Genomic DNA, 9,587 nt, shown 5'->3' on the forward strand with positions numbered 1-9,587 from the left:
GTCTGCCTCATGGATGTGTTATCTAATTGTAACCTTATTTTTTCACTGGGCCTCACAAGCATTGCCTTACATCTTTAACATCACCACCACTTAGGTGGCAAGCAGCATTCATGTGGTCCCACTTGATAATCTCTTGGGGGAACTTGTGCTGTTTCTCCCCTAAGCATGAACTTTTTTTTTCCCCTCAGCACATGGCTACCTTGGGTCTTGGCCCAAGTTCTCTGTTTCACTCAATTGCCTTGTAATTAATATTAAATATTACTATTTTTGGTAGTATTAAGTCACTTCAGTATCCACTGTGGGCAGTGATTTGTGAACAGGCACCGACAAACAGCAGTGCAATATTTGACCCAGACATTAGAAGAATAGGAGGCGATGGTGGAAATGAGGTAACTCTTCCCCAACACGTGTGAACAGAGACAGCTCCTGCTCTTCTAACACTCTATGTCCATTAGGAGAAAGGAGGGCTTGTCAACAGGATGGTTACATAAAGAAGAAGTTTTTGTTATCCTTGTCTTTTTTGATTTGTCGGGCCCCAGACTGCTGGGCCTGGGACTGTAGTAACTGAGCTGCTGCTTGCTTCTTCTGGGACTTGTTCACATCTACCTCAAGATCCTTTTTCTTGTCTTCTACTTTCTTCTTCTGCTTTATGTGTCTGCTTTAGGAGGTCACACTTCTTGTGAAGCTCTTTCTCTGCCTCTTTTGAGTTCAGCTTCTTTCTCCTTTACTCTCATAACAACCATGTGTCTCATTTCTTCTTCTTTCTTCTGGAGTTCTCCCAAAAATTCATTCCTTTTTGCTTCATATGTCTCCTGAAGACTAAAGGGCTTGCTGTCAGGATCAATGTCCTTGAACCCCATCTCCTCAAGTTTACAGCGTCAATATAATTCAAAGTGGCAGGTGTGAGTCTGTTCTCACAAGTCTTCCATATTCACATGAATGAGCATCTCTTGAAGTTTCACAAAGTCACTATGGTTTTCATTCTCAACCTGTAGTACACCCCAAGGGTACTACTGCCTGGCCTTTGCCATTTTATTGCCAATCTTTACCTCTTCGGTGCTGCCAACCACTGCAAATGAGAGATGGACACTCATTATTGTATTAATCTCCGCTACCATCTCTTCCTCTGTGGTGAACTGATATATCTGGACACCACTGCTGACTAATTCACTCATGATATTACCCTTGAATCTGTGCAATTCATTCTTGGCAATGGTGTCAGCTTTTGCAATTACTGGAATGACGTTCACCTTACTGTCCATCTTTTTCACGGTGACCAGATCCAGGGACTTCAGCGAATGTCTGAGGGCTATGAAGTAGAGGCATGTATGGTCCTCCTGTCCTGGTAATTGAAGAGAGAACATTTGATCTTCAATTCCTCTTATAGGTAGGCCTCAAATTGGGCATCAATATATTCCACTATTGGCTTATAGCTGTCATCTTTATGATGGTTTCCAAATCCCATGGTGTCAACAATGACAAACATCAGCCGTACACTGCTTTCCTGAAGCTCGTAACTTCTGGCTTTTAGCCAGACACCTGCTTCTTTGTGAGTAGCTGGATCACTTTCAAATTTGGTGTTGAATAAAGTGTCCACTAATGTGGATTTGCCAATGTCCATCTCACCAACACACAGGATGTGAAAACAGTATCCATGAGAAGTTGACTTGCTGACCAAGTGGCCTAGAAGACTGTCAAATACAACATGGCCAGAGAGGGTCAAGTTTCGAAGTTCTTCATTAGATGGTCTTCCCACCGCCACGGCCATGGCGGCTGCGGCTCCAGCTGCGCCCAGGTACTCTCCGCCGACGCTGGCTACTGCTGCTCGGTCTCGGGGTCGCCATCTCCGCGCCTCGCTCGTAACTGTGCTCCACTAGCACCCAGCTCCCGCTCCAAGCCAGGGGCGATCAGCTAGGTGTGAACTTTTAGCCCCACCCTGAAACCCCAATAAAGGCAGCTGCCCACAGTTCCTCGCTCTCGTGATCTTCCCACTGCTGTCTCCTGCGAAGGTCGTTCTCCCTAGAGGCGCTGTGCGTCAGCCTGTGTACTCCTCTGGGATCTACGGGTATAAAGAACTTCTCATACTCTTCTCGACGCTGTCTTTTCCGCGTCGCCCCTGATTTGCTACCCTACACTCGCGTTTACCCATTGGCTAACGCACCTCCGTTAGTACAAGGCATCATTGGCGAAAATTGTTGTCTGTCTCTGACAGCTCAAGTTAGCCAATTCCCCGCCTCCAGGTTGCCGGGAGACCGAATTCAGCTTAGTAACGGGCCGCTCTTACTTGTCATTGGCCCCGGTGCCTGGCGCGTGCTCCAGAGAATTGACTGAAGAGACGCGAGCTGCTCCCGCGCCACAGCTGGCAATCATGGCGGTTCCATCAGTCGCTTCTTCCGCACAAGTTCTAGTCAAGGGTCTGCAAGAGAAAGGGGTCGGGGCTGGCGCAGAGGGCGGAGGCGTCCGGTGAGAGTGGCTGGGTAATGTCCAGTCACCTGGTTAGGTAGAGCAGAGGGAAGCGTCCTTCCTCAGAGTGAACTTTGGAAAAGTGGGTGCCCATGGCGGGGGGCTCCTGTCAGGCAGGGAGCTTGGGAAGAATAGTGAGGGGGGGGGGCAAGGTGCATCTGTTAATTGGGTGTCAGCGGCGAGGAGTTAGGGCTGGGGTTCAGAATTGCATTTTAAACCCCAGGTTAGCGTCTGGGGCTGTGCGGCCCGCGTCTCCGTAGTTTTCTAGTCTCTCCGGGCCTCTGGGTACTAATGGGAGTGTTCACAGCTCCACCCGGACACACCTTTCCCTTGAAGTTTCTGTGGCACAATTGCGGCCTACGGGTCGGTGCCTGCGTGCTTGCCCACCCGCCTCGACCGAGAGGGCGCCCTGTGAAATGGTGGGGAGGGGGCGGGTAGGGCAGGAGGCGGTGGGCTAGGGACTAAAGGGAAGGTGGGGCTCTGGGTAACGCGCCCGTGGAAGACGGGGCGAGGGCTCTGCACAGCCTTCAAAAACTGGCTGGCTGTCGGGATATACCACAGAGCCAGCCCCGGGCTCACCTTGGGGAATTCTGCCTGGTTACAGCCGTTTGCAGTTCCCATTGGCTGGGACTAACCCTACTGAGCGCTGATGATAGCATCCCTTCTAACAACAAAGGAGTAACTATTGGCAGGCATTTAGTTTAGATATAGTTCAAGAAAGGGGTAATGAGTAAATTTTTTAAAAAACTTTTTACTTTGAACTCAATTCAAACTGTACAAAGAACTCTGTATTAAGGAATATCAATATAATAATGCAATATAATACATTGTTGTTATGTGCCGTGGAGTCAGACCCGACTCGTAGCGACCCCTCCTTGGCTTTCCGAGGCAGTATCGCTACGGAAGTAGATTGCCCCATCTTCCTTCCGAGGAGTGGCTTGTGGGTTTGAACCGCCAGCCTTCTGGTTAGCAGTCAAGTGCCTTAGGCACTATGCTACCAGAGCTCCTTATAATACATTAGTATATTCTTAATTAATGTAATGTAAATGTTGAAATATAATGTAATAATGAAAATGTTTTAAATTCCCAACAGGTATTTTACTTGGAGGCATTTCTGTGACAAGAGCAAGGAGTTAAGGTGATTTTAAATTTATCAATCAAATTCCTCAAATTGTCTTATGGTGAAAACAATAAAAATAAGTACTTTTTGAAAATTCTTCTAATTATGTAGACAAGATCAGTCAGCTAAGGTGCCTTTGCATCGTTTTTGAAAACAACAATCTTCCAATTCCATCTTAATGTAATATTTCTTATAAGGCCTCTCCATACTTGAAATTCTTATATCTGGGCATATTTTGTTAGGGTTTCAGAGAATGGACAAGAAGTCAAGTTAAAATGATCAATGCATTAGTTACTAATTGGATCATTATAATAATAATGTCCAAACACCTCAAAAATATTTTATTTCATAAGAAGTCTTTTCTAAAGATGCGTTTCTGTGGATGGGCTAGGCAGGCCAGCTTTGAGTGTTTTTAAGGTATTATATTGGAACTAATTCATCAGTAACAACAACAGTGGCAAACTGTTCATAAATGCATATGCCCCTTTCTCTGTTTTATGGCGACTTTGTGATGTATGAAGAATCCTAGGGTTTCATCCACATAATGTTGTCACCACTTTGTTGACATAGATGCCATTATGGGAATGTGGATGTCCCATTCTCTTCACTAATAATGATAAGAATTGGTTATAATAGAATAGGAATGCAATTTATAATGGAGTCCAGATTTTTTTTTTTTTTTTAAACATAACCTGCCTTTTTACAACACATAAACTGCCTTTTTACAAGGTGTAAACTGACTTAGTGTTCTAACCTGCTCTGCCTCTTAAATAAGGGGAAAGACCTAAGTGTCTCTCTTAACAACGAATGCCCTGGTTGCTCATCTCAAGGCCTGGGAGCTCTGGTGGCATAGAGCTTAAGGCATTTGACTGCTAACCAGAGGGCTAGTGGTTCAAACCACCAGCCACTCTATGGAAGGAGACTGGGCAATCTACTTCCATAAGGATTTACCTCCTGGGAAACCCAAAAGGAGTCACTGTAGGCCAGAATTGACTCGCTGGCAGTGAGTTTGGTTTGGTTTGTTCCATTCATTCACACACACACATAAACTTATACCTATATCTCTTAGTTTACACAAAAATAGTATACCAATACTAAACCCATTACAGTGGAGTCAATTTCAACTCAGCCATCCCATGCAGTGGAATAACTAGGGTTGGTGTCCCTCAGCATGGTAACTCATAGTATCACATTCCCACCCCCCATAGACCTCCTCCAGTTCCAGACTATACAGAATCCTTAGTAATGTTTACTATCAATTTTAATCATAGAATAATATGATACAAATAGTTGTAAATTGCTTCAATATAATATTTCTTAGATTACATGAATACTAACAACAAATTGTTTTGTAAAATCTTTCTACATTGAATTGCAACATTAGTAACTGAGGGGAAGCCATTTTTTCTTTTTCTCCTTCATTCTCAGAAGAGTTATTGATACAGTTTCACAAATACTACTGACTACAATATTGTAAATAATAAATAATATATCAGTAACTATAAAAACACGAGCAGCTATGAAAACAACAGTGCGTGATTGTAATGTGCAGATGTGACTCCGTGATTCAAAGGATCATTGTAATTGGATAATAATGACAGGTCTGATCAGAGCTCAAAAAGTAAATTAGCATAGAGTTTTTGGTTGTAGGTATATTAATACATGGAAGGAACGTTATAAACAATCTACTTCCTTAGTGATACCACCTTGGAAACTCAAGGGGGGGTCGCTATGAATTGGATCCGACTCGACAGCAATGAGTTTGGTTTTAGTTTAAACTGGGCTTAGGAAAAATGTGTTTGTTGTTATAATCAACTACATGGATATTTTAATAAACGATAAATTTCTGTTGAAACACTGCCCCAGAATTTTATAGAGTCATTTTGGTGTTACGTCCTCTGACAGTGTCACTGGCACAGTCTTCCGCTCCGCGCGTCTTCCCCCCCCCCCCCCCGTTATGCTATTGACTCCATGTGTTAAAGAGTAGAACTGAGTTCCATAGGATTTTCTTGGCTGTAATATTTAAAGACCCAAGCCCCCTAGATTGAGGAAAGGGAGGGACCAGGAGTGACCTCGGGGACCTCAGGAGAGGCAGGTTATCCAGTTTAAGAGGGGTGGGAGGCAAGGCAGACCCCAAGCCCCCTAGAGCCAGGAAAGAGAGGGACTAGGAACGGCTGGGTACCAAAGAGTGGCAGATTTCAGGTAAGAGTTAGGTAAGAGGATGGTGCAGAGGTTTCCAACAGCTAAGGGAGACAAACATGTCTGTCATTTTGTCATCCTGTGAGGCTTGTACATTGTGAGGCTTGAGACTGTGCCACTGGTGTTTCAGACGCCAGCAGAGTTGCACATGGTGCAGAGGTTTCAATGCAGCTTACAGACTAAGACAGACTGGGAAGGAGGAGGAGGCCACCCACCTCTCAAAAATTGGCCAGGGAAAATCTTATTAATAGCAGGGAAACTGTCTGATACATTACTGGGCAACTTTATGAATAACTTGGAAACATTGTCTGACACAGTGCAGGAAGACTATCCCCTTGGGTTGGAAGGCACTCAAAACAGGACTGGGAAAGAGCTGCCTCATTAGAGTAGAACCAACCTTAATGATATGGATAAAGTAAGTCTTTCAGGATCTCCATGTGCTGATGTGGCATGACTCAAATCAAGGAGAAACAGCTGCAAACGTCCATTAATAATCGCAACATGGGATGTAAAAATTAGGAATCTAGGAAAACTGGAAGTTGTCAAAAATGAAATGGAACACATAAAGATTGATATCTTAGGTGTTAGTGAGCTGAAATGGACTGGTTTTTGGACATTTTGAATCAGACAAGCATATGATCTACTATGTCAGGACTGACAAATTGAAGAGGAATGGTGTGGCATTCATCATCAAAAAAGATGTTTCAAGATCTGTCCTGAGGTACAATGTTGTCAGTGATAGGATAATATCCAGATGCCTACAAGGAAGACCAGTTAATATGAATCTATTCAAATTTATGCCCCAACCACCAAAGCAAAAGATGAGGAAATTGAAGATTTTTATCAACTTCTGCAGTCTGAAATTGACCGAACATTCAATCAAGATGTGTTGCTTATCACTGATGATTGGAATGCAAAAGTTGGAAACAAAGAAGAATCACCAGTGGTTGAAAAATTTGGCCTTAGTGACAGAAATAACAGTGGAGGTCGCATGATAAAACTTTGCAAGACCAACAACTTATTCATTGCAAATATCTTTTTCCAACAACACAATCGGTGGCTATACATGTGGACTTTGCCAGACAGAGTACACAGGAATCAGATTGACTACATCTGTGGCAAGGGGTGATGGAAAAGCTCAATATCTTCAGCCAAAACTAGGCCAGGAGCTGATTGTGGAACAGAGCATCAACTGCTCATATGCAAGTTCAACTTGAAGTTGAAGACAATTAAAACAAGTCCATGAGAGCCAAAATATGATCTTGAATATATCCCTCCTGAATTTAGAGACCATCTAAAGAATAGATTTGATGCATTGAACACCAGTGACCGAAAACCAGAAGAATTGTGGGATGACATCAAGAGCATCATCCATGAAGAAAGACAAAGGTCATTAAAAATATGAGAAAGAAAGAAAAGACCAAAATTGATGTCAGAAGAGACTCTGAAACTTGCCCTTGAGCAAAGAGTAGCTTAGGCAAATGGAAGAAATGACAAGATAAAAGAGCTGAACAGAAGATTTCAAAGAGGAGCTTGAGCAGACAAAGCCATTTACTATAACGAAATGTGCAAAGACCTGGAGTTAGAAAACCAAAAGAGAAGAACATGCTGGGCATTTCTCAAGCAGAAAGAACTGAGGAAAAAATTTAAGCCTCAAGTTGCAATATCAAAAGATTCTATGGACAAAATAATGATGTAGGAAGCATCAAAAGAAGATGGAAGGCATACACAGAGTCACTGTACCAAAAAGAACTAGTCAATCTTCATTCATTTCAGGAGGTGGCTGGCATATGTTCAAGAACCAATGGTTTTGAGGGAGGAGGTCGAAGCTGTGCTCAGGGGATTGGCGAGGAACAAGGCTCCAGGAATTGACAGAATACCCATTGAGATGTTTCAACATATGGATGTCCCACTGGAGGCACTCACTCAGTTATGTCAAGAGATTTGGAAGACAGCTACTTGGCCAACTGACTGGAAGAGATGCATATTTGTATCCATTCCAAAGAAAGGTGATCCCACAGAATGTGGAAATTATTGAACAATATCATTAATATCACATGCAAGAAAAATCTTGTTGTTGTTGTTGTTATGTGCCATCAAGTCGGCCCCGACTCATAGCGACCCCTCCTTGGGTTTCCGAGGCAGTATCACTACGGAAGTAGGAATGCCCAACCTTCCTTCCGAGGAGTGGCTGGTGGGTTTGAACCGCCAGCCTTCTGGTTAGCATTCAAGTGCTTTAGCCACTATGCTACCAGAGCTCCTTACTAAAGATAATTAAAAAATGGTTGTAGCAGTATATTGACAGAGAACTTCCAGAGGTGCAGGCTGGATTCAGAAGAGGATGTGGAACGAAGGATATCATTGCTGATGTCAGACGGATCTTGGCTCAAAGCAAAGAATACCAGAAAGTTGTTTGTGTTTTATTGACTATGCAAAAGAATTTGATTGTGTGGATCATAACAAATTGTGGATGACATTGAGAAGAATGGGAATTCTAGAACACTTAATTGTCCTCATGAGAAACCTGTACCTAGACCAGGAGGCTGTCCATTCAAACAGAAAAAGGTTTAAAATCAGGAAAGGAGTGCATCAGGGTTGTATCCTTTCGCCATTCTTATTTAATCTGTATGCTGAGCAAATAATCTGAGAAGCTGGATTATATGAAGAAGAACATGGCATTAGGATTGGAGGAAGAATCATTAACAACCTGCAATACACTGATGACACAATTTTGCTTGCTGAAAGTGAGGATGACTTGAAGTACTTACTGATGAAAACTGAAGAATACAGTCTGTAATATGGATTACATCTCAATTTAAAGAAAACAAAAATTCTCACAACAGGACCTATAAGCAGCATTATGGTAAGTGCAGAAAAGTTTGAAATTGTCAGACTTCACATTGCTTGGTTCTACAATCAACGCCAATGGAAGCAGCAGTCAGGACATCAGACGACATATAGTACTGGGCAAATGGGCTGCAAAGGACCTCTTTCCAGCTCTGCAGAGCAAGGATGTCTCCTTGAGGACTAAGGTGTGCCTGATACAAGCCATGGTATTTTCACTTGCCTCATATGCATGTGAGAGCTGAACAATGAATAAGGAAGACCGAAGAAGAGTTGATGCTTTTGAGCTGTGGTGTTGGTGAAGAATGCTGAAAGAACCGTGGACTGCTAAAAGAACTAACAGGTCTGCCCTGGAGGAAGTGCAGCCAGAATGCTCCTTGGAGGTGAGAATGGCCAGACTGTGTCTCACATACTTTGGTCATGTTGTCAGAAGGGACCATTCCCTGGAGAAGGATGTCATGCTTGGTAAGGTGGAGCGTTGATGAAAGAGGGGAAGGCCCTCGATGAGGTGGACTGACAAGGTGGATTGACACAGTGGCAGCGGTGATGGGCTCAAGTGTAGTAAGAAACGTGGAGCTGGCTCAGACCGGGTGGTGTTTCGTTCTGCTGTGCATAGGGTCGCTATGAGTCGGAGATGACTTGATGGCACCTAACAACAACAACAATATTTAAAGAAACAGATTACCAGGCCACTGGGTGAATTTGAACCGACAGCCTTTCAGTTAGTATTTATGATGCACAGGGACCTTAATTTGTTACATATGTGACACACAGGGACCTTAAATAGTTACATATTATCTGTATATACATATTATACTTAAAGGTACAGAACATGGGTCATTTATCACTCTATTCTTTGTCAACTGCTAAGGTACATTTAGGAGCTCTGGTAGTGTAGTGCCTAAGGCATTTGACTGCTAACCAGAAGGCTGGTGGTTCAAACCCACCAGCCACTCCTCAG

General features: G+C 43.3%; 1 pseudogene; it reads right to left on the reverse strand.

Annotated features, from left to right (window-relative positions):
* Positions 1-483: 483 nt before the first annotated feature.
* Positions 484-1,768, reverse strand: LOC103196656 (annotated as a pseudogene).
* Positions 1,769-9,587: the final 7,819 nt, after the last annotated feature.

This window comes from Orycteropus afer, unplaced genomic scaffold (assembly GCF_000298275.1).
Source record: "Orycteropus afer afer isolate SDZICR_OR568_19922 unplaced genomic scaffold, OryAfe1.0 scaffold00067, whole genome shotgun sequence".
NCBI classification, from domain to species: Eukaryota; Metazoa; Chordata; class Mammalia; order Tubulidentata; family Orycteropodidae; genus Orycteropus; species Orycteropus afer.